At 46.3% G+C, this 26,332-nt stretch overlaps 1 pseudogene; it reads right to left on the bottom strand.

Moving 5' to 3' along the window:
* Positions 1-2,185: 2,185 nt before the first annotated feature.
* Positions 2,186-26,332, bottom strand: part of LOC142784754 (uncharacterized) — a 79,155-nt pseudogene continuing 55,008 nt past the window's right edge.

Genomic DNA, 26,332 nt, shown 5'->3' with positions numbered 1-26,332 from the left:
GCGTTCCCTTTCATGCCAATAGTACATTTATGCGGAGCATAATGGCGGTGGTTGCGGCAAAAACCTGCCGAGAGTGCCCTTATAATTGATATTGCACTAAATAATAGCCTTCGCTTAACCGTCGTTTTACGCAAATGCGTAAAGGACAATACGGCTTATATATCTTCCAGTTGTCAACGTCAGTTTTCGCGCTGTAATTTTTGTTTAGTCTTTAATGACATTATAGCAATTTAGACATAAAGCTTCAACGAGAGCAGTTCGCTGTCAGCCATTTATTCATGTTATCACTCTACTTCCCCTCTACTAGCCTTTTTGCTGCCTACTCAGGCCATTTCCTGTGCATCACTACATCCTCCCAAATTCCCGTTTCCGTTTGTCCGGAGATGTTATGACAGTAACTTTGACAGAGACCCCTCTTCGAACATGCCCCGGGTCATTGGTAATATATCGTCTTCAGTATACCTTGTTTCTTCTCGATCTTCATGAAGTCACCATCATCATCATCATCACCATTCATCATCATCATCATCAGCCTGACTACGTCCACTGCAGGACAAAGGCCTCTCCCATGTTCCGCCAGTTAACCCGGTCCTGTGCTTGCTGCTGCCAATTTATACCCGCAAACTTCTTAATCTTATCTGCCCACCTAACCTTCTGTCTCCCCCTAACCCGCTTTCCTTCTCTGGGTATCCAGTTCCTTCTCTGGGAAGTAGGGACTAGTAAATAGACACTTGGTGTCGAGTACTTTGCGTATATAAGAACCATGCGTCCAGGCTGCTCAACGGGGATTTTCTATAGATGACGCTTATCGAAGTTTCATTTCATTACTTGGCGATGCCGTTCTTTCTTCTCGTCTGCCATGGGTATATCCTTGAGAATATACTTGCCAACTAAATTAAACTCAGTGGGCCACCAACTTGATTTTTCGAAAGCCGCAAAACTCGGGTAGTATCCAATCCCCGAAATGTTGGAGCAATTGATGTTATGCAGCCGCTTTCGGAGCGCATTTCCACTCACCATTGAGGTTTCGGTGTAAATTGAGGAACATCTTCTGGTCTATAGTCTCTCGGTATGCGAGGGAATCAGCTTCAAGGTGACATGGTTTGATGTAATTCGATGCCTCTTCCTTGTTTCCATCGTCGAAGCTTACGACTTCAGAAAGCTGGTCTATTGTACACAAGCTTTACTTTAACGCCCTGAACACATCTCGATTCAGGAGTTAAATCCCTCAATTTGCACTTTCACCGCCTGCCTTAGCAGCAACTTCACGTGTGCACTTATTGACGGCAAGCAAAAACATTTGCATTGTCCGTACGGCCTCGCCTTTCCTGATTTTGACAAAGTCGAGGTTGGCTGCCTCAATACGTACATCAAAGTATTTTGGCATTACCATTTTATTTCCCCGATGCCTTAAACTTGCTGTGAAGACTTAACATTCGTGGCACATTTTGACGTAATTAGCGACATCAGCCTTCACGTTCGCAGTTAGTTTTCTGTATGTCATCCAAATTTCGGACTTATGGCATAGCATCAGTGTGTCCCCAACTTCGCTCTCAGGCACGTGTACTGTCACGTTTCTAAATACTGATTTTCCGGTTTCTTCCCTCAGCCTTATGAAGTTTACGTTCTCTACTTTTAGTTTATTGGGGTATATGCAGTCTGGACTAGACATCACCATGTTTTGATAGATGTGTTTTAACGCTTCAAAACCACCATATGATTATGAGAGACACCTTAGTGGAAGGCTCCGGAAATTTTACCAACAGGGGTTCTTCAACGTGCACCTAAATCTAAGCACACGGGCCTACAGCATTTTCGCCTCCGTCGGAAATGCAGCCGCCAAAGCCGCGATTTGATCCCGTGACCTGCGGCTCAGCAGCCGGGTACCGTAGCCACTAGACCACCACTAAGTGGCAAGGCCTCAGCATCTTGGTGATTTCGTCATGGACGAGCAAGTGCCTAAAGAGTGTACTGTTGAATCTCACTCGTTCGCTATAAAATTCTTTCCTTCGGCTCTGTGAGATGAAGCAGCTAAGTGAAGTTTTTGTTGTCGGTGAACAGTCTAAAACATGGACCTTCCAAACATGTCCTGAAAGACCTTAATGTCCTAATCACTGCTAATGCTTCTTTTTCTGGTAACAGTAAATAACTTCGACTTTAGTAAACATGTACAAAAAATATTCGATCACTTGTCATCTTGCCACAGGTCCCTGGTCTTTTTGGTAAAGAACAGCTGCAGTTCCAGAGTGTGACGCATCGGTGAAGAGTACAAAGGGTAAAGTGATGTCGGAAGGGCCCATGCAGGGTCTGACGAATCGAAGGTAACTAGCTCCAAATAAGCATGTTCGCCGTCATCAACCCACAGCAGTCGAACGCTTTATAGTGTTAGCGTTGTGAGGCACTTCTTGGCGTAGTCTTTTAAAAATGTTCAGAATTTTCCTGCGAGCCATAAACACAACGAAGTAAACAGACGTCATGGGGCTTCACGAGAGACCTGGTGCCCTGTACCCTTTCCGTTTTCAGAAATGAACAGCATTAATTCTTATTGGCCTGCATAAATGTAGTCACGAGTTTGGTGGAAGTTCGTGTAGTCAGGCATTGAATGAAATGAAAGACAGCGATCGATTGTCAACGACTTATAGTGGAGCTTAGTGAAGAAAGAACCTACGCGGATTCCAAACATCAGATCATCAGACTTGTTCCGTGACCATGTTTCATCTAAGGTCTGCAGATATGTAATTGAGTGAATTCTAAGTTGTACATCACAGCTTGAGATGCGTACTGGCGGTTTTCAAACGTTGCTTTCGTTGGTTACCATATGGGTATTAGAAGCACTAATGTCTTTCAGCGAAGTATAATGCTTCTTCAATGAGTCAGGAAACTTCCAAGAAACGTCCGTTTGCAAAGCTGCACATAAATTCCCTTCTGTTTATTTCCATTTGTAAGATAGTTTTTGCAAAAAAAGATTTATAAATCATTAGAGTAGCCTGCAAGCGAATTTTCGTTATCCACTAGTAAACCTTTGAGGACACAAAGCTAAAATCATCCACGCAACAGAGCTCTGTCAAAGCATGGCGTGCTTAACGTTCTTTGCGATATGACCTTTGACGCTACGATGTGTTTAGGTACGCCTAAACTATGCCAGCAGCATGTCCCCCTTGGAAGTGTTTCACTATATAGTATGCATGCTACAGAATAATATTTGATAGATATGTCAGCTTTATCATTTAAAAACCACTATATAATGAAAGATGCCATAGTGGAGGGTTACGGAAATATTTAGCACTTGGGGTTCTTTAACGCACACCCAAGTCTGAGCATATAGGCCTCCAGCATTTTGGGCCCAACTAAAATTCAGCTGCCGCAGCCGGGATTCAATATCGCGACTGGCCATTTCCCAGCCACAATTTCGGCCTAATGCAGTTGTCTATGAACACGCCGACTGCCACCTTCATCTGGGTCACGACCACGTCACATCTTACGACCTCGAGACCAAACCCGACAACGTGCTGACCAGGTTACGTGTCAGTATGGGTAACGACTGGAGCTGAAAAGAAGCAGAAGTGCTACCGGGAAACAAAGTCAGGGGCGCTAATAAAATAAGTTTAGGGGTATATCCTGGCAGTATGAAGCACACGACTGCTTCCTTTTGCGAAATATGGGAAAGACATTTGTCCGGCAGTAGGCGTAGACAGGATGATGGTTCGGCTCTCACCAGAAAAGGTTCGACAAAGTTCGACGCAGACCACGCTTTAGTGGTTGAGAATCCTCGTGATTGTTGCCGATCATTTTGTTAAGATCACGCTCAGGACACAAATAATCACGTTTACTCGAGAGCTTAGCACATACTGACTACCACAACGAAAGGTTTGGTGGCTACTCTATAAAAAATTGGCAGATCCCACGTAGAGTTGGAATCGTTTATATGCGAAGCACTAATGAGGAATGTTGAAACGCCACTTTTAAATCAGCACACCGTTAAGAGGTGGAGGTAAATTTTGCCGTACACGACATCCGTGTCATGACTATCATGTTTGGATGTGTCGTTTACCTTCGTCATCTATTCACGTCAGGTGATGCTAAAGTTAGTGTATGTGGAGATAGCGAACGGCCGCGGGCACGCAATAAGCGTGGTATGTTGTCATGTTACTACATGGCACGTGTCTCATAGTTATCAAGTTTGCACCAGTCATATACCTTCGTCATCTATTGACGTCATGTAACACCAAATTTGGCATTTGTGAAGCTAGCGAAACGACCGCGAGCACATCATGAGTGTGGCATGCAGTCATAATGTTACACATGACACGCATGTCGTGATTATCATGTTTGATTGTGTCATTTACCTATGTTGCTCGTGCGCGTAACATAATACGAAATTTGGCATATGTGAAGCTAGCGAAACGGCCATGAGTGCATCATAAGCATAGCACTTAGTCATGTTGTTACATGACAAGCATCTCATGTTTATCATGTTTATACCAGTCTCATACCTTTGTCATTCATTCACGTCCCCTAATATTAAATTCTGTATAAGTGAAGCTAGCGAAACGACCGCCAGCGCATTATGGCGTGGCTTGTAGTCATGTTCTCACATGACACGCATCTCATGATTATCTTGTTTGCACCAGTAATCACTGGTCCCGTTCATTCGGGAGGCCATCGCTGGGCTAATTCTAAGGACCGAAGTATCGGCCCCCCGAACCGCACCACGAAAGCGTAGACAATTTAGAAGTGGTTCTATTTGGCGCGCCAGCGGACGCCGGCTGTGGCCCAAAGAACAAGTCAGAGCCGAGAGTTGATAAACAAAACAAAAATATATTCTCAGTTATGGCAGATCAAAACGATACACAAGTATGTACACTCGAAAACAGTTGAATACAATATGTCACCAATCAAACGATGTACTACATAGTACAATCAGCCATACTCGAAACAACGAACACAGGCAACAATACGCACTACGATGCAGTCGCATGCATCGAACAACCAAGACACTTAAAGACTAAAGAGTTACAAGACTTATTCAGTCCAAAGTTCTTGGAGCAAAAGTGTGGATTATACTCTTCCGAGAATCACTCACTCAAAGTTCAGCGTTGTTGTCACTCCGCTGCCCCCAAAGTTTTTCTTCAAGGAAACCTAGCGTCTTCACTTGGCCGCTCTCCAAGCTTCAAACTTCTTCGCCGGAGACACGTCGGCTTCACATACGCAGCTGTTGCTACGCGTCTTCGCTCGATAGCAGTAGACGCACACTCTTGCCTGTAGCTCGTGCCTTCACCCCTCTGGTGGATATCCTCTTCTTCTCCTCCTGCGTCACGGAAGACAAAAGGCTTCGCCCACTAGGCGGAACACCCTACGCTCTCTGGCGCATACTTTCTTCTTCTGCTGATTTGTCACTAAGGACAAAACCTTCACCGACAGACGCGGCGGGATACCCTACGCACTCTGGCGTTAACTTCCTTCTTCTCCTGATCTCCCATCTCGGCTGCTCGATTAAATACCTTCCGCGCGAGATTCCAGAAAGTTCTCATCATTTCGTCGGCGCGATACGCAGCGAAGGCTGGAGGAAAGGGCGAGACAATATGGAGCCGTCCGCGACGGATGACTCAACCCGGCATCACCATGCACTATTGTGGAGTGTGCATACTTGTGTATTGTTTTGATCTGCCGTTATTGAGAATATAATTTTGTTTTGTTTATCAACTCTCGGCTCTGACTTGTTCTTGGGGCCACAGCCGGCGTCCGCTGGCGTGCCAAAAAGGACCACTTCCAAAGTGTCCACGCTTTCGTGGTGCGGTTCGGGGGGCCGATATTTCGGCCCTTGGAATCAGCCCGGCGATCGCCTCCCGAATTAACGGGACCTGTGACAATTATACCTGGCGTCCGCGACAAGGACCTTTTGGTGCACAGTGTGTCCAAAGTAGTGAGAAAGAGCCTCGAGTTGTTGATAGTGCTATCGGAACGATTTTGTGTGTTGCTCAGTGTTCTCGTTAACGAGTGCAAGAGAGTGTTCCGATATACTGATTTAGGCAGATTTTTTTTCACGTGGCAAGGTTTTATTTGCGAGACACAATGGATCTCGAAAAGTCAGTAGCTCTTGGTGAGAAGATGGGTCTTTCTGGCGCCAAACTACGGAAGTGGGTCACCCAGAAGGAAAAAGAAGTAAAAGAGAGGGCCAAAGAAGAAAAGGCAGCTGAGCTGGAAAAAGAAAGGCTGGCGGTCGAAAGAGCCAAAGCGGAAAAAGAAGTTGAGTTGGAGAGAGGAAGGTTGGCAGCTGAAAGGGCCAAGGAAGAAAAAGCAGCTGAGTTGGAACGAGAGTGGTTGGCAGCTGAGAGGGCCAAGGAAGAAAAAGCAACTGAGTTGGAGAGAGAGAGGTTGGCAGCTGAGAGAACGAAAGAAGAAAGAGAGCAGCAATTGAAGTTGGAGCTAGAGAGAGAAAAGTTGGAAGCTGAAAGGACGAGAGAAGAAAGAGAAGCAAAGGAGCGACAGCTGAAAGAAGAGAGAGAAGCGGAGATGGCTGAAAGGGAACGGCAGCGGCAGCACGAGATGGAACTCGAGCGGCTCCGTTTGCAACAGCGAAGTGAAACTCCGGACCAAGCTAGAGTTGAACGCAGCGAACGGGAGGACCACGGCTTCCTCTTGAACACAAGCAAGCTGCTCGTAGCGTTTGATGAAAGGAAGGACGACCTTGACGCGTACTTTCACCGATTTGAGACGATTGCGAAGAGCCAGAATTGGCCGGAACATCAATGGGCAACTGCTTTGAGTACTTGCTTGAGTGGTGAAGCGCTCAGTGTGTACGGTAGGCTGACGCCGACCGATGCAGCTAACTATGCAAAGGTTAAAGCTGCTTTGCTGAAGCAATTTAGATTTACTGTGGAATGATTCCGGGACAGATTTCGGACAGGAAAGCCAGCTGATGGTGAGACGGCTACGCAGTATGCCGCCCGACTTTGCCATTATTTCGACAGATGGATTGAACTTTCAGGGACAGTGCAGGAGTACGATGAGCTTAGAAAGCTTCTAATTAGAGAGCAATTTCTTACTAGTTGCCACCCAAGCCTGTCGCTGTACTTGAAAGAGAGGAAGGCTGAGTCACTTGAAGGCATGCTTGAATTGGCTGATCAATTCTCGGAAGCGCAAGGTGGAAATAATTTCGCCAAGGTCAAGAAGGAGTGTCCCGAAGATTAAAAAAATTCGGCACCCGAACAAAAGAAGCGGGCATCGGAGAGTGTTCCGCGATGTTTTCTGTGTAATCGAGCGGGTCATCGCGCAAACAAGTGTCGTACTAACTTTACGAGCCCTACAGTAGTAAAATGCTTCAAGTGTGGTCAGACTGGGCACAAAGCAGACGCATGTCGTAACGGAGCGAGTCGAACACACCAGGTATCCTGTGTGCTAGCAGCACCGAAATTCGATGATAATGCCGTCACCGACGGGTTCGTAGAGTTGAAAATGGGGAGAAACTTCCTATTGTGGGTGCTGTAATAACAAAACAGCCTGCCAACCGGTGTTACGAAGGGACGGCCAACGCTGCCTGGAAAAGTTGCGGGCAAAAAGGTTACGGTGTGAAAAGATACCGGTAGCTCCACTGTTATCGTGCGGTGAAATTTGGTACGGGAAAGTAAGTTGACAGGCAAAACGAAACCGGTTTGCCTAATTGACAGTACGGTTCTGATGCTTGCCGAAGCAGAGATTGAGGTTAAAACCCCGTACTTCAGCGGGAAGGTTACCGCTCTATGCATGACGACCCCCCTGTACGACCTCGTCATCGGAAACATCGACGGGGCGCGAGGGCCGAGTGATCCAGAATGTTTGGGGAAAGACCCGAAGATGGAGCTTCCGCTGACAAAGGGACAGTCAGATTCAGCGGAGAACAATCCTGTGAAGGATTTCGCTCGAGCGCAAGGTGAAGCCTGGGCGCAAGAGACAGCGAATGAGAACATGATCGTATTGAATGAGTTTACGTGCTGGGCAGCTGGACTCACGTCGGCTCGACTTCAACTGACCAACAATGTAGAGATGACGGAGTCGGCCAGCCAGGCACAATATCGTGACATGAACAAGCGGGTGAATGACTAAACAGGATCGGTTGAGCGTCATGTCACGTTAAGATTGTCGGAAGTGACAACGATGGCTGAGACGCCACCTCAGATACCGTCGTTGGAAGGGGCTCGCCGGAACAAAACAAGGAAAAACAATAGGAAGAGATCGAGAGAGCACCGCAAGAAATGACGCAAGCGCCGCTCGAAATGCACAGGATAGGTGTCAAAGACAATTCCGAATGTGTTTGACAGGGCTATATGTTAAGTTAATGTGGTTGTTATCCTGTGTCACACATGTATGTCAAGTGAGTCAAAATGTTTGTTACGGTGATGTGATTGTACAATTGCTGTAATGAGATAACTTTGTACATTTGTATTGTATGGAATCTGTGATGGAGTGTTGTACTCATGCACCTGTGGTTATATTTCATGTGTTGTGAGATTGAATTACAATGTAGATTAGATTTGTGGGGTTTAACGTACCAAAACCACCATATGATTATGAGAGACGCCGAAGTGGAGGGCTCCAAAAACTTTGACCACCTGGGGTTCTTTAACGTGACCCAAATCTGAGTACACCGGCCTACAACATTTCCGCCTCCATCGGAAATGCATCCGCCGCAGCCGGGATTTGAACCTGCGACCTGCGGGTCAGCAGCCGAGTACCTTAGCCACTAGACCACCGCGGTGGGGCTTGAATTACAACGTACAATTGTATTGAGTGATCGATTGTGAATGTGACGTGTCATGAGCGACGGACTATGTTACAGTCTCTGAGAGTGTGGGGACTGTTCGCGCTCGTTTGTGTGGTTTTGAATGTTATGAGATAATATTCTTAAAGTAGGGGGAGGTGTCACAAAACGAGCGCTCAAAAAGCGCGCGCCACCAAATTCTCGCGACCAAACGCCGGAGTGACGCAACGAGGTCAACGATAAAAAAAGAAAACAAACATCCAAAGACTTTCCGGGCGCGCGACTCTCTCCCTTGGAAGCGTAGGTTCGCCGACGAAACCTCCTCGCGTCGGCGGCCGAGCAAGCCCTGGAATTTTCTCGATGGAAAGAGGCATGGTGATGTCGGGTTGAGTCATCCGTCGTGGACGGCCCCCTTATTGTCTCGCCCTTTCCTCCAGCCTTCACTGCGTATCGCGCCGACGAAATGATGAGAACTTTCTGGAATCTCGCGCGGAAGGTATTTAGTCGAGCAGCTGAGATGGGAGATCAGGAGAAGAAGGAAGTTAACGCCAGAGTGCGTAGGGTATCCCGCCACGTCTGTCAGTGAAGGTTTTGTCCTTAGTGACAAAGCAGGAGAAGAAGAAAGTATGTGCTAGAGAGCGTAGGATGTTCCGCCTAGTGGGCGAAGCCTTTTGTCTTCCGTGACGAAGGAGGAGAAGAAGAGAATATCCACCGGAGGGGTGATGGCACGAGCTACAGGCAACAGTGTGTGTCTACCGCTATCGAGCGAAGACGCGTAGCAACAGCTACGTATGTGAAGCCGACGTGTCTCCGGCGAAGAAGTTTGAAGCTTGGAGAGTGGCCAAGTGAAGACGCTAGGTTTCCTGGAAGAGAAACTTAGGGGCAGCGGAGTGACAACAACGCTGAACTTTGAGTGAGTGATTCTCGGAAGAGTATCATCCAGACTTTTGCTCCAAGAACTTTGGACTGAATAAGTTTTCTAACTCTTTAGTCTTTAAGCGTCTTGCTTGTTCGATGAATGCGACTGCATTGTAGTGCGTATTGTTGCCTGTGTCCGTTGTTTCGAGTGTGGCTGATTCTACTGTGTAGTACGTTGTTTGATTGCTGACATGTATGCAACTTTTGTGGAGTGTGCATACTTGTGTATTGTTTTTATCTGCCATTATTGAGAATGTAATTTTGTTTTGTTTATCAACTCTCGGCTCTGACTTGTTCTTTGGGCCACAGCCGGCGTCCAGTGGTGCGCCAAAAAAGACCACTTCTCAATTGTCCACGCTTTTGTGGTGCGGTTCGGGGGGCCGATACTTCGGCCCTTGGAATTAGCCCAGCGATCGCCTCCCGAATTAACGGGACCGGTGACAGATACTCTTCCGCGAATCACTCACTCAAATTCCTGCGTTGTTGTCGCTCCGCTGCCCCTGAAGTTTCTCTTCCAGGAAACCTCGCGTTTTCAATTGGCAGCTCTCCAAGCTTCAAAATTCTTCGCCGGAAACACGTCGGCTTCGCACTCGCAGCTGTTGCCATGCGTCTTCGCTCGATAGCGGTAGACACGCACTCTCGCCTCTAGCTCGAGTCGTCACCCCTCAGGTGGAATTCCTCTTCTTCTCCTCCTTTGTCATGGAAGACAAAAAACTTTGCCCACAATGCGGAACACCCTACGCACTCTGGCGCATACTTTCTTCTTCTCCTGCTTTGTCACTAAGGACAAAACCTTCACCGACAGACGCGGCGGTATACATTACGCACTGTGGCGTTAACTTCCTTCTTCTCCTGTTTTGTAACAAAGGACAAAACCTTCGCCGACTACACGGCAGAATAGCCTACGCACTCTGGCGTTAACTTCCTTCTTTTCCTGATCTCCCATCTCCGCTGCTCGGTTAAATACCTTCCGCGCGAGATTCCAGAAAGTTCTCATCATTTCGTCGGCGCGATGCGCAGTGAAGGCTGTGGACACGGCGAGACGGTCGGAAGGCCGTCTCTATGGATGACGCAACCCGGCATCCCCACGCCTCTTTTCATCTAAAAATTTCCAGGGCTTGCTCAGCCGCCGATGTGGGGTGAGGAGGTTCGTCGGCGAACCTACGCTTCCGAGAGGAGAGAGGGACGTGCGCCCGGGGAGTCTTTGGATGCTTGTTTTCTTTTTTTTATCGTTGACCTCTCGGCGCTTTGTCGCAAAAATTTGGCGGCGCGCCCATTTTTGAGCGCTCGTTTTGTGACACTGCCCCCCACTTTAAGAATATTATCTCATAATAATCAAAACCACACAAACGAGCGCGAACAGTCCCCACACTCTCAGAGGCTGTAACATAGTCCGTCGCTCAAGACACGTCACATTCACAATAGATCACTCAATACAATTGTACATTGTAATTCAATCTCACAACACATGAAATATAACCACAGGTGCATGAGTTCAACACTCCATCACAGATTCCAGACAATACAAATGTACAAAGTTATCTCATTACAACAATTGTACAATCACATCACCGTAACAAACATTTTGACTCACTCGACATTTAAGTGTGACACAGGATAACAACCACATTAACTTAACATATAGCCCTGTCAAACACATTCCGAATCGACTTTGACACCTATCCTGTGCATTTCGAGCAGCGCTTGCGCCCTTTCTTGCGGTGCTCTCTCGATCTCTTCTTATTGTTTTTCCTTGTTTTGTTCCGGCGAGCCCCTTCCAACGACGGTATCTGAGGCGGCATCTCAGCCATCGTTGTCACTTCCGACAATCTTAACGTGTCATGACGCTCAACCGATCCTGTTTAGTCATTCACCCGCTTGTTCATGTCACGATATTGTGCCTGGCTGGCCGACTCTGTCATCTTTACATTGTTGGTCAGTTGAAGTCGAGCCGACGTGAGTCCAGCTGCCCAGCACGTAAACTCATTCAATACGATCATGTTTTCATTCGCTGTCTCTTGCGCCCAGGCTTCACCTTGCGCTCGAGCGAAATCCTTCACAGGATTGTTCTCCGCTGAATCTGACTGTCCCTTTGTCAGCGGAAGCTCCATCTTCGGGTCTTTCCCCAAACATTCTGGATCATTCGGCCCTCGCGCCCCGTCGATGTTTCCGATGACGAGGGCGTACAGGGGGGTCGTCATGCATAGAGCGGTAACCTTCCCGCTGAAGTATGGGGTTTCAACCTCAATCTCTGCTTCGGGAAGCATCCTAACCGTACTGTCAATTAGGCAAACCGGTTTTGTTTTGCCTGTCAACTCACTTTCCCGTACCAAATTTCTCCGCACGATAACAGTGGAGCTACCGGTATCTCTTCACACCGTAACCTTTTTGCCCGCAACTTTTCCAGGCAGCGTTGGCCGTCCCTTCGTAACACCGGTTGGCAGGCTGTTTTGTCATTACAGTACCCACAATAGGAAGTTTCTCCCCATTTTCAATTCCACGAATACGTTGGTGACGGCATTATCATCGGATTTCGGTGCTGCTAGCACACAGGATACCTGGTGTGTTTGACTCGCTCCGTTACGACATGCGTCTGCTTTGTGCCCAGTCTGACCACACTTGAAGCATTTTACTACTGTAGGGCTCGTAAAGTTAGTACGACACTTGTTCGCGCGATGACCCACTCGGTTACACAGAAAACATCTCGGAACACTCTCCGGTGCACGCTTCTTTTGTTCGGGTGCCGAATTTTTTTAATCTTCGGGACACTCCTTCTTGACCTTGGCCAAATTATTTCCACCTTGCGCTTCCAAGAATTGATCAGCCAATTCAAGCATGTCTTCAAGTGACTCAGCCTTCCTCTCTTTCAAGTACAGCGACAGCCTTGGGTGGCAACTAGTAAGAAATTGCTCTCTAATTAGAAGTTCTCTAAGCTCATCGTACTCCTGCGCAGTCCCTGAAAGTTCAGTCCATCTGTCGAAATAATGGCAAAGTCGGGCGGCATACTGCGTAGCCGTCTCACCATCAGCTGGCTTTCCTGTCCGAAATCTGTCCCCGAATCTTTCCACAGTTAATCTAAATTGCTTCAGCAAAGCAGCTTTTACCTTTTCATAGTTGGCTACATCGGTCGGCGTCAGCCTACCGTACACACGGAGCGCTTCACCACTCAAGCAAGTACTCAAAGCAGTTGCTCATTCATGTTCCGGCCAATTCTGGCTCCTCGCAATTGTCTCAAATCGGTGAAGGTACGCGTCAAGGTCGTCCTTCCTTTCATCAAACGCTACGAGCAGCTTGCTTGGGTTCAAGCGGAAGCCGTGGTCCTCCGGTTCGCTGCTTTCAACTCTAGCTTGGAGCGAAGTTTCATCTCGCTGTTGCGAATGGTGCCGCTCGAGTTCCATCTCGTGCTGTCGCTGCCGTTCCCTTTCCTCTCTTTCTTCTTTCGCCCTCTCGGCTGCCAGTCTTTCTCTCTCCAGCTCCAACTTCAATTGCTGCTCCCTTTTTTCTCTCACCCTTTTGGCTGCCAACTTTTCTCTCTCCAGCTCCAACTTCAATTGCTGTTCTCTTTCTTCTTTCGCTCTCTTAGCTGCCAACCTCTCTCTCTCCAACTCAGCTGCTTTTTCTTCCTTGGCTCTTTCAGCTGTCAACCTTTCTCGTTCCAACTCAGCTGCTTTTTCTTCCTTGGCCGTTTCAGCTGCCAACCTCTCTCGTTCCAACTCAGCTGCTTTTTTTTCCTTGGCTCTCTCAGCTGCCAACCTCTCTCTCTCCAACTCAGCTTCTTTTTCCGCTTTGGCTCTTTCAACCGCCAACCTTTTTTTTCCAGCTCAGCTGCCTTCTCTTCTTTGGCCCTCTCTTTTTCTTCTTTTTCCTTCTGGGTGACCCACTTCCGCAGTTCGGCGCCAGAAAGACCCATCTTCTCACCAAGAGCGACTAACTTTTCGAGATCCATTTTGTCTCGCAAATAAAGTCTTGCCACGTGTAAAAGGTATCTGCCTAACTCAGTCTATCGGAGCACTCCCCTGCACTCGTTAACGAGAACACTGAGCAACAGTATGTGAGAAGGGCATAGAGAGATTGCCCAACCTGCACCACCAAGGTATCACAGGTATAAGGAGAGAAATTATAGGCTTGGGAAAGGGGTAGATGGGGATGAAGAGGAGAAATAAGGAATTGGAGAAAGTAGGGTAAATAGTTAATAGAAAAGAAATGGAGAGATTGATCCCACCAACATCGGCGACCACAGCCAAGGAAGAGCCACGGCAGCGGGTTGATTTATTACTACGAACAGATTCTTTACATGGTTTTCGTCTTCATCTTGACGAACAGTTTTTTTTCTTCTTATTGGGGCTTGCTTGTGCCTTGTTATGTTTTGCTCCTTTTTGTGTTTGTTTTTCGTCTGCTTTTTGTTTGTGTATATTGTGAACTAGTGTTTGCTTTGAAATAGTGCTTGGACTCTTGAGCACCGAAAGCAGACTCGGCCTCCAGCTTTCCAGCAAGGAGAATCTCCCGCTTAAGATTTCAAGAGCTGTGTCAAGACATGGGATTACAGCTCTAAATTATTTTTGTTATTTTTTTAATCATTGTTTCTAATATCGCTATTGTTGTTTTGTTTTTAATAATTTCAGGTTTTCTTTTAGATAAATGTTTTTCAAGTATTTCTTCCATTTTGGCTCTTTCGAAGCCTACCTTAGGACACATTTCCAAAAAATGATCAAATGACTCAACGCGTGCTTTACACTGACATGTGTTCCTTTCGTGTATTTTGAATCTTTCGAAATAATGTGGAAATCGGCCGTGGCCTGAAAGTGCTTGTGATGTATAGAAATTGGTTGGAAAGTGATCAGGTATTTGTTTTATATTTTTAATCCATTGATATACGTAGCTGTTTTGACCCTCTGCTGTCCAAACTTTATTCCATTCCTGAGATAAATTTTCCTTAAGTTCTTTTTTATTTACTGTTTTTGTAACTGGGATTTTTATTTCTTCACCGTGTTTTGCAGCCTCCTTCGCTAGTTCTTCGGCTAAGTCGTTTCCATAATTTCGGCTGTGTCCTTTAATGAATGTTAATTTAATTTACGAGTTTAAAGTTGCTAATTCTTTTTTGATCTGTTGAATCAAGTGATTATTGTTTACAGGGTTACTAATAGCTTGAAGAGCTGACAAGCTATCCGTGAATAGTTGATAATTATTTGAGTGTTCGAATGTTTTTGTATAATTGATTGCTTTCAGAATTGCTATTGTTTCAGCTTCAAAATTGTTCGCGTAGGGTGGTAGTTTGTATTGTTTACTATTTAGTATACAGTTTTCTTCATTTATTATTATAAATGCCGCTCATACATTGTTTTGTGCCTTGGAGCCATCTGTGTATATTTTATTCTTTAATGTGTTATCTGCCTCTTTGCTAAAGCAGTACTCTACTCTGTCTGCTGGATGATCTTGCCAAAGATCATATTTTATCATTATTTCATTCTTCGTGAAAAACTCATCTTTCCCTTTAAATTTTTTCCGACCATGTATTATATGGTACATTTCGTTTTCTTTTTCTATTGTAAGGTAGACTAATATCGTTAGCTAATATCGTTAGTCCAATGTTTTATGTTGTCTTAAATGCTTTTGTGATCATTAGTAAAGGTATTCTTTGTATTGCGTCAAGCTTTTTGAGGATGATACATTTTCTCGTGTACCAAACTGGTGATGCATAGACAATAATTCTTTCAATACCTTGGACGTATATTTTCTTTAATTGCTTCGAGTTGTCATTGTTTTCTTGTATGAATGTTCTGTTTATTTTATAGGTTAATGCAGCGACTTTATCTCTAACATATTGCAGGTGCGGTAAGAAAGAAAATGCGCTATCAAATACCACTCCTAGAATCTTCATTTCTTTAACCATTGTTATTTTTTGTGAAACCATTTTTTGGTGTGGTGGGTGACTCTCGTATTTTTTTTACCCACTACTAAGAAATGCGACTTGTCTGGGTTAAAATTTATTTCTTTGTCTTTTGACCATTGTTGAATAATTTTATGGGCTTCATTTGCCTTATACTCTGCGTCACTCCTAGATTTGAATTTAATTATTAAAATTATATTGACAGACAAAATCGTTCCGATAGCACTATCAACTCAAGGCTCTTTCCCACCACTTTGGACACAGTGTGCACCAAAAAGTCCTCGTTGCGGATGCCAGAATAATTGTCACTGGTCCCGTTGATTCGGGAGGCGATCGCCGGGCTAATTCCAAGGACCAAAGTATCGGCCCCCCGTACCGCACCACGAAAGCGTGGACAATTTAGAAGTGGTCCTATTTGGCGCGCCAGCAGACGCCGGCTGTGGCCCAAAGAACAAGTCAGAGCCGAGAGTTGATAAACACAAGAAAATTATATTCTCAGTTATGGCAGATCAAAATGATACATAAGGATGCACACTCGACAATAGTTGAATACAATATGTCACCAATCAAACAATGTACTACACGGTACAATCAACCACACTCGAAACAACGGACACAGACAACAATACACACTACAATGCAGTCGCATGCATCGAACAACCAAGACACTTAAAGAATAAAGAGTTAGAAAACCTATTCAGTCCAAAGTTCTTGGAACCAAAGTCTGAATGATACTCTTCCGAGAATCATTCAGTCAAAGTCCAGCGTTGTTGTCGTTCCGCTGCCCCCGAAGTTTCTCTTCCTGGAAACCTCGCGTCTTCAATTGGCCACTCTCCAAGCTTCAAAGTTCTTCGCCGGAAACAGGTCGGCTTCACACTCGCAGCTGTTGCCACGCGTCTTCGTTCAATAGCGGTAGACACACACTCTTGCCTGTAGCTCGAGTCGTCACCCCTCAGGTGGAGATGCTCTTCTTCTCCTCCTTTGTCACGGAAGACAAAAGGCTTCGCCCACAAGGCGGAACACACTACACACTCTGGCGCATACTTTCTTCTTCCCCTGCTTTGTCACTAAGGACAAAACCTTCACCGACAGACGCGGCGAGATACCCTACACACTCTGGCATTAACTTCCTTCATCTCCTGTTTTGTCACTAGGAACAAAACCTTCGCCGACTACACGGCGGAATAGCCTACGCACTCTGGCGTTAACTTCCTTCTTCTCCTGATCTCCCATCTCCACTGCTCGGTTAAATACCTTCCGCGCGAGATTCCAGAATGTTCTCATAATTTCGTCTGCGCGATGCGCAGCGAAGGCTTTGGAGAGGGCGAGACGGTTTGAAGGCCGTCCCCGACCGATGACGCAACCCGGCATTCCCACGCCCCTTTCCATTTAGAAATTTTCTGGGCTTTCTCGGCCTCCGATGTGGGGTGGGGAGGTTCGTCGGCGAACCTACGCTTCCGAGAGGAGAGAGGGACGCGCGCCCGGGGAGTCTTTGGATGCTTGTTTTCTTTTTATATATCGTTGACCTTTCGGCCCTTTGATGCGAAAATTTGGCGGCGCGTCCTTTTTTGAGCGCTCGTTTTGTGACACCAGTCAGATACCTCCGTCATCCATTCACGTACCGTAATACCGAGTTTGGTACATGCGACGCTAGTGAAATGGCCGAGAGCGCGTCATAAGCGTGGCACGTAGTCATGTTGTTACATGACATGCATTTCATGATTTTCCTTTTAGGGTCTGTCGCTTGCGTTCACCATGCAGTCTTGTTATGCCATACTATTTTGCAACAAGTGAAGTGAACGAAACCACCGCAAGAGCAGCAACGCCATAAATTGTAAATCATGACATTCATGTCATACATATCACGATTGTCATGCTACGACTAGTCGAATACACTCGTCATATAGTCACGTTATGTCATACCAAGTTTGGTATCGATACCATTATCCAAACGGCCAGGTGAGCTGAAGGTCGTAGGTGGCTAGATAGATAGATAGATAGATAGATAGATAGATAGATAGATAGATACGCTCAAAGTCGCCGAAGTTCGCTAAGAAACGCCTCGCTTTTAAAACTTCTAGTTTTGCGGGTCCGATCACAGACGGCCGACGCCATGCACGCCGCAATCGCTGCTTGTAAGTTGCCTTTACAATTATTCTAGCCACATGTTAGCACAAATAAGAAAAAGTTCAGCTTAGATCAAGCTGATTGCGCAATTCGTCCACATCAAGACCCTGTGACAGCATCAGATTGGCGGTGGCCGCTCAAAGGAACCTCCACACATGAAGGGTAGATACAAGACCACGTTGCGACAGCGGTAGGCGCAACTGTCCAGTTTGGACATGTCCGACCAGAAAGTCCTTGTAATGGCAGCTAAGGCTAAAGTTAGTTTCTAATAACGTTCCAGCATATATATAATTTATGTTGAAATGAAGTATTTGTGTTCTGATCTGTCCCCTTATGTAGATTATAGGAGTACATTAACTTAGCTAGAAGGTGACTCTGGGTGGTTTTTTTTGGATGAGACTTTTTTCATCCAGGGAAAAATAGCGCTGCGTTATAGTTTAAATTTTTGCGCCTTTCCCTGCCTAACGTATCGCATTTCTGAAATATTTTCCACCGACATTGGCTTACTGCTGTTGTGTGAAAGCATTTTGAGGTAACTTGAGTTTATCTACTTGGATTCAACTTAATGTATTGTGTCACGAAGGTGCACCCCATGGCTAGTGTTGTCAGAGGTGTCTTTATCACCGAGGTCATATTGTGACCCTAAATGACATGCGCCATATATGTTAACTAGTATATCATGACCATCTGGAATGATATCAGGTAGCGGTCTTGTAACCGCCTGCTGTGGCGAAGACTACCCTTTACAATATCTTTCCGAGCAATATCGGCAAACAATATATGATCGCAGTAACTCCAATACACCTACCGCTTTACCTACTTTCAAGATTTTAATGTGATGCATCACTAATAAACACGGCAATATCTCCGCGGTGCGCGACAGGCAGTGTAGCACGATCTGTCGAAGGAGATGACAATCCGTGCCACAATACGGCTTCACCGTGATCAGCACCACTCGCCCGCCTCCGCTGGCGTTCAAAAGAGCCCATGCGTGGCACTGGTCTTTAAGAAAGAACGTGTCTGACGCCTTTTGATTTTTGTACATCGCCATGAGACAGACCTAAGAAAAACTTAGCGCACTAACGGTTACAGCTTTACGGATAGAGTAAACAGTGAGAATTCGAAAGGGATACCACTGTATTTTCTTCTGGGCCATAACTAGCTTATTGATGTGGTCTCGTACAAAACGGTGTCCAGCTGAGCGCCCGGAAAGAAGAAAAGAGTAAACTTTTATTGGTGAATGTAAACACAGAGCTTTCTTTGGGGGGGGGGCCCCTGTCCAGGGCCCCATTGGCTTGCGTGACCCTGCAAACCCGCTGGATCAGCTGCTGCTTTTCCTGCCAGCGTAAGCTGAGAAGTCCATTCTCGCAAGAGAAAGGGGTGGATTTGGGGGTGGCAGGAAGAGCCTGTGGAGCAGAGCATTCCCCCGTAAAGTGGTATACTGTCAGTATACAGCCACAGAAGGGACAGTAGGAGGGGTAGAGAGTAGGATCAAAACAATTTAGCATGTACAAACAAGAAAATAAATTGGTCTGCAGTTTTCGCCACGCAACAGCATCTGCTGTGTCAATTGAAGGATGAGGAGGAGGATACGTATAACTGTGCTGTCCAAAGTAATCCAACGTCTTGTTGTAGATTATTAGCTCTGAGCATCATCAGGGTTGAACAGCTCTTACAGTGGTACCTGGCTGGTCAGACTTCGGGCAATCACATGAACGTGTTCATTACCATGAAGACAGGCCTGTCCAGGAGTCCAGACGATACGCACCGGGCATAACGCGGACGGTGAAACAGAAGAAATTATGCTGTGTGTGTTGGCAGCCAAAAGTTCTTGAGTGAAGGCGCGGTAAGCAGCTTGTGTCCCTATGGTGACAGGAGAGCCATGTGACAATGTCTTGGCGTGAACATTGACTAGAGCAAGACTTCCCGCCTCTGTGGAACTACTGTCCGTAATGCATAGTGTATCAGACGTCATGATGGCGTCACTATCATGTGTAGCGGCTAAACACGAGACTGAATTATCTGAGTAGTGTACTGCATCAGTGTAGAGTACTTGTAAAACCTTGGTAGCATCACCAAGAACGCGTCTCATAGCTTGAATTCGGGGCATTCCGATGACTGGCGTGGTGGTGGGGATTTTAGTTTCATGGAATGGAAGCCATTTTAATGAGAACACGAAGAGTAGAGGCAAGTTTATGTTGCGGTAATTGTGTGCGTTTTGCAGAAATTGGTTAGCCCGGACGAGGCATAATGGCGCAGCCCGGACGAGTCTGCCTGAGCCGTTGAAGCTGATTATTGTGTTGGGCTTCGAGCCGTTCGGTTACGGTGTTTGGGACATTGAGTTGAAGCAGGCGTTGCGTAGATGCGGGTGCAGACAAGCCGAGAGCCGCCTTCACAGCTGTCGGTGGAAGGATGTCCATCGACTTTGGTTTGAGCTGAGTGTTAGATTATTATAGAGAAGCTGATGGGGAAGTTGACAAACTATGAGTGCTTGTACTGAGCAGAGAACATCCTCGTCAGGGTCTTCTCCTGCGATTCCCGATGCGGTGGATCATGTGTGTAATTTGAGTTATCTGTTGAGCCAGAAGGTGTGTAGTATGCGACGCTTTGACATTATATTGAACGTATAGGCCTAAAATACGAAATCGAGGTACCTGGGTGATCAGAAGGCCATCAAATCAAAGTGAACTGTCAGGACAATTGGTGGTTTTAGGGGCGAAGCTCCTTAGGGCGTGGGCTGTGCGTCCCCTGTAGCCTGTATGTAGCCACCTCTAGTTTAGTTCTTGCAGTTTTCACTAGATGGCGGTACCATCCCCTGTATGTAGCCACCTCTAGTTTAGTTCTTGCAGTGTTCACTAGATGCCGGTACCGTCTTCTGTATGCAGCCTCCTCTTGTTTAGTTCTTGTAGTGTTTACTAGATGGTGGTACTTGTAGCCGATGATGAAAAGATGCAAGATGTTATAAGCTAGAAAGCGGTACTTGTAGTTGATGAAAGATGCGAGATCTTATAAAATAGGAATGATGTCACATATGGCGCGTGTCATTGGTTGAAGGCAATCGTTCGATTTAGTGCGGCGACGTACGCTAGGGGGAGCGATGTAATCGAGTGGGCAAAATGTACAGAGGATTCATGGTTTACCAGGTTTACCTCCGGAGCTTCGCCCACTCATCATCATTCACTTCGTGGATATGGCGGAATTTTTTCACTAGTATACCACTAACTAATATGCCTTCTCCACTGAACACGTAAGGCAGCTGGCCGCAGCATAGTTCTAAATAACAGATGCAGCTTCTTGGTGGGCTTCCTAATTGGTTTCGTCTCATCCTTTCGTTGCCAAAATCATAACATCTACGACGTAGATGGTATGCTGAATATTGAGAATCTGTTCTAATAAGGAAGGGAGTTAGGCAAAGCAAAGTTGGTTGATTGATATGTGGGGTTTAACGTCTCAAAACCACCACATGATTATGAGAGACACCGTATAGTGGAAGGCTCCGGAAATTTCGACCACCAGGGCTTCTTTAACGTGTACGGAAATCCGAGCACACGGGCCCACAACAAACACGCGACCTGTGGGTCAGCAGCCGAGTACCTTAGCCACTAGAACACCGTGGAGGGGCAATGATGCTTACATAATGAGAGCAGAAACAAGAGACTTGTTAGAGAATGAAAATGGGCAAAAGAACGCACCAACTCACCGTATCGTCACTGGGGAAAAAGGCGTCGTTGACGAATCCGGAAATAGGCAAAGAATTGCGCAAAGTGCCAGTTGAAAGTAGCTCCAATTCTGCTCTGAGCGTGGGGAGTTTCATTTAAGCCCGATCAAAATTGTGAACCACCACCATCATGCGTGCCGTGAATAACTTGACTTTTGTAAGCAAACAAGACACATCAACTAACTCGCAGCGGTTGATATCGCATATACTCGGCCCGTAGTCCGAGAACGTCTTCACAGGATGCTGCGGCCGCTCTTGAAAGGGTCTTGGTGCCCGAAAGTTTTGAGTGAACCAAAAATGAGCCAATCAGCAAAAAAGACATGCAAGCTTACCTGAGCTGGAATTACAAGCACTTGGGTCATCAACAATTTTTGTCAACATTGTCTCGCTGATTAAACGTCTCTAGTAGACCCTATCCCCAGATGTTCGAGTTCCAGAATGAATTCAAGACCCTACGTGCATTGCAGGGGTGTTTATTAACGCGGATAGCCAGAGTAGTAAATCAGCATTCAGCGTTATATTTAGGTTTTTACATGTAGTGCGGTGGTGGCCCTCCTGTTAAAATATTTTATCCCAAGATTGTCAGCACTGGGAAGGTTATATTTGGTGCGCAGTTTGGAAATTTTGAAGTGCCAAAAAAAGAAACAACAATATGTCTAGGAGGTAAGTTGCAGTGCTGGTCTCCAGAGAAATAGGGGTATGTTGAAGGAGCACCTAAATCAAAAGACCACGCTGGTGTTTCGGCATTTCGACCACAAAAGGCTTCTGCTATGCTGGAACTCTTCTGTGGTGAAAGAAGCCGCGGAGGGAAACCATTGTCCGAGCTTGTCGATCACCTATCGCCACCACTCGGTGAGCCATTCGGCGAAATTCCATGTCGGTGTGTCACTCCAGTCTGTCATTCTACATCATTCGCAGATAATTGATCGGTAATTTTGCGCGAATGTACTTGCGCCTCTTTAAAGAGCTTCCCTAGTATGCCTTTCCCAATACACTCTACCTTGTGCCCACGAAGTACAGCGTCGTTCTTACCGTAAAAGCTGTGTGCCAGTGAGAGATATCATTGCAACTGATTTAAGCCAGTTCCTTTGTTTTTCGCCACCTTCATTACAATACTGCGAAAGCATAGATACAAAACTGGTGGCTCGGGCTTATCTGCGACCAGACATCCAGAGTCTACTGCACTTGCTAGGCATTACGGACAAACCCAGAAAAAGACGAACCCAGAAAAGATTGCATGGTACTCTAGCCGCCAAACTGTGGCATTCACGCGTGTACTGCATCTTTGACCCAGCTGCGTGCCATCATAGCGTTCAAAACTCCATTTGCCCAACCCAGAGTGATGCCGCTCTAAATAAGCAAAATAGGGATGAATTGGACAGCTTCAAATAACCAAACTACGCAACTGACACACGTCTCACTTTCGAGGCATCAATATATTTCACTGTTTTGTTGTTAATATGAGTCTTCCCACCTATACATGCGCCGTTTCCTAATCGGTGGGCTGCCATATCTGCATACTGCTATTATTCATTTCAACAAGGCATGGCGCACACAAGCTAGAACAGAGGCGTTGTGATTCGCTGAATTGAATTGTGACCATCCTCCTTCGGCTAGCGACACATACACCTTGCATGTTGGGTAAGTAACGCTTGCTGCGTGGTCTCGCCGGTACATCGTAAAAAGTTTAAATCGTCGAACCTCTGTCTTTCACGTGCAATTTCTGTTGCCAGCATTAGTGCACTTTCCCTTCGGCGCTGTAGCCTTCCATTCGTACAAGTTTATGCGTTGTTGGCGTTACGGAGTTCTCATGAAAGCGGTGGCACTGTGGACTAAACGCTTATATTTGCACTGCGTGTTGTACAGATAAATTCTCGCACGTGGCATTGTCGTCATTTGACAAACTCCGCTGCTTCACACATTGAGTTCACAAATCTCAACAGCTGACCTTCATAACAAGCCATTAGTTCAATAATGGTTTTCATCCTCTATATGTCTTCGCAGTTAATGACAACTCTTCCTGTGACAGGAATCATATGACCTGCCCACGAAACTTTACAAACCCTCCTCGTCCCACGGGCGTTCCTCGAAACACTTCCATGTGCACCCTTCAATACTAAGTGACTCGAGTCGAGCTCGACTGATTCGGTCGCTGGTTATGACTTTTCGTCACTGGACGGATTCAAAAATAATCTTCCAACAAAAGGTTCACATTTCGTGCTTGCCTATAGGTGCAGTCATGTAGCCCCTAAACAGTACATATGCACAAGCGGAACGTGGGGTGTTTATCTCATCGTGTCATCTATCCATTGTGCATTCGGAAGCATGCATATCGTCACAATTGCAATTCTCAATTATCCCGTTTCAGTCGCCACTAACCATAAGGCTTCTGGTCTCTTTACCAACCAAACCGCGACTCAACCAAAATCAATTTGTCAACAGCAAAGGCGAACACCATGCCAGTGCAGAACTTTCTTGACAATTCTAATATAGAAGGACGGCAGCTCGGCACATCGATTGCGCTCCTGTTTTGCGAAAAATATTGTTGTCTGGGCCGCAGTAACGCTTTGTTCATGTAAGCTGCAAAATCCTTCCTTCGTCTTCCCACTAACGCTCGCAAGAAAAGGCGGTGTCAAGGTATGATGCGTCAACTAACGCAAGATAAGCGAAAACCTCCTGTCATTACGGTCATGGCTTGTGACAGCCCTCATTTCGTCGCCACTGTTGCACCCCCCGTCAGAGACCTTGTTTATTTCTAGGCGACAGGGAACACGAAATTATGCCTAAAATTACCCAAGTCCTTTCTGGTCGATGGTCGCAGCTGCTGGCACACCTTGCTCGAATGAACGATTTACAGAACAGTTCCATTGCACTTCATATTGCAAACCGATTATCCACTCTTCCTCAACCGCACTCGGTGAAGACTGCCGGAGTTTAAATAAAGTTTATTCATTCATTCATTCAACTGCCAGGAGCTCCAATGGCTGAAACGGTGTTACTGTCAGCCATTCACTTGTTAGGCCCATGCCGTGCCTTGGTACATCAAATCATTTCCAAAATGCGTTAGTTGTTTCTTGACTCATTGCGTTTTCGAAGACACAAGTACGTTAGTTCAGTCAGGATGCTACGCCCTCTCCCGAATTTATGCCGGAATGAGTGGCGACACATGCATAACGGAAGCAACACACAGGTTCAGGTTTCGGGTGACCGACGAATCCGCTCTGTTTGTACTGCGATCGTTACTTCCGTCACTGCGCTGAAGAACACAGCCTATGTGCATACTTGTGGCCTCATTTCAAATTGTAATTATCATCAAGATACTGCTTCTGGCGCACGCTGATGTATTGATGGACAAAGGTGTGCATGCCACTTCGGTCACCTAGCACGTTCAGGTTACACCTCACGCAAAGTGACACATTCACCGGAAGTGACGATCTTCAGATGTGGTTCCTTGGCCGCTGGGCTTGTTAACGCAACTACATCGCATTATGATGTCCTAGTATGCCACCTATAATTACTAAAAAAGGAAGCTTATTCATCAACTCGGTACTGTCACCCAGTCCAGTCGAAGCACCTACAAGCCGTCTGTCTTTTACAAAACTGAAACCTTTCATTGAATGAGATAGACCATCTATTTTCATGTTTCAAATGCTTACGGCAATGTAAAAAGACAGTTGGCATTCGCAATCCCCTGCGCGACGGTTATAAAAGCTACAATACCGATACAGTGTGCTGCCTCGGCAAACAATATTCTTTACCGTCGATGGAGCGAAGTCATCAGCTTGCCCTGTTCGGTGAATGTTATCGCATTTTTCTGAGTACTATCTCGCCGGTGATAACTTGAATTCATGGACACGCCCCCCTGACTTATATTGCCGTCAACGGGACATTGCGCAAAACTATCGAAATAAATGTAATACTGGGAGTCGTTCCTCCTCACAGCTCGACTCAAAATAGTACTGTTCCTTTGCAGCATGTGGCAAAATTAGTAATTTTTATCTTCAGCACGTCGTGTCACAGCCTCAAGCGAATACAACACACGCTATCAATGATGACGGCTCGAAAAAAAAGTATCCAGTTTTGGTTATGCGTGGCTCTTGTGATGCGCAAAGCGAAGGCACCAAAACCCACAATTGCCAGTCAACGTTAACACAAAAGCTAGGGCAAATAGCACTCGTACAAGTTACCACTAGTCGTGTCCACGTTAGCGAATCATCTAACACAAATAGAAACAAGAGGAACATTGAATTAGTACAACCAAGCTGATGAACAATTGCGAACGCCCCTTAATATCAGACAGACCTTACCTCACGGCATTCGTAGCGTTCGAGTTCTACATACGTCTGTCGCTGCTGCGCTCAGCACTGTGCGAGCGGAACTGACTCAGCCTGTTATCAACAGCGATCGATTCGTCGGGCCAGCCTCGCATGATGCGCGGCGTAATCGGCGACGAGGTGGCACCAAAACGCATGCGCATGTGTGCATGGCCAGAAGAATACGGCTGTGGCCAATGATGTAGTGTTGCAAATCGCCATAGGACTTGTTTCTGCTCCCGTGGAGACAAATCGTGCCGAATGCGGACCACATTCACGGTGACGCCTTGACGCAAGATCATGGACCATCCCATCTGGGCAGGAAGGCCACAACGTACGCGACTCCAATGTGCAAGAGGGAGCATTAGAGCACATTAAACATTTCTACTGGTTAAGAAAAAAGCAACACAAAAAACAACATTGAAAAAAATCACAGCATATTCACGGAGTGAATGCTGATAATTGCGTCGAAGCGTCCATCCGTCTGTCCCTCTGTCTGCCCGTGCGTCTTGCTGTCCGTCTGTGCGTGTGTGTCTGTCCATCTGTGCGTGTGTTTGTCTGCCCGTCTCTTTGTCTGCCCCTCTTTGCGTCCATCTGTCTGTCAGTCTGGCTGCTTACGCCTGATGTATGCA

This window comes from Rhipicephalus microplus, unplaced genomic scaffold (assembly GCF_043290135.1).
Source record: "Rhipicephalus microplus isolate Deutch F79 unplaced genomic scaffold, USDA_Rmic scaffold_15, whole genome shotgun sequence".
In the NCBI taxonomy this organism is placed as follows: domain Eukaryota; kingdom Metazoa; phylum Arthropoda; class Arachnida; order Ixodida; family Ixodidae; genus Rhipicephalus; species Rhipicephalus microplus.
This window is presented reverse-complemented; position numbering and strand designations above follow the sequence as displayed.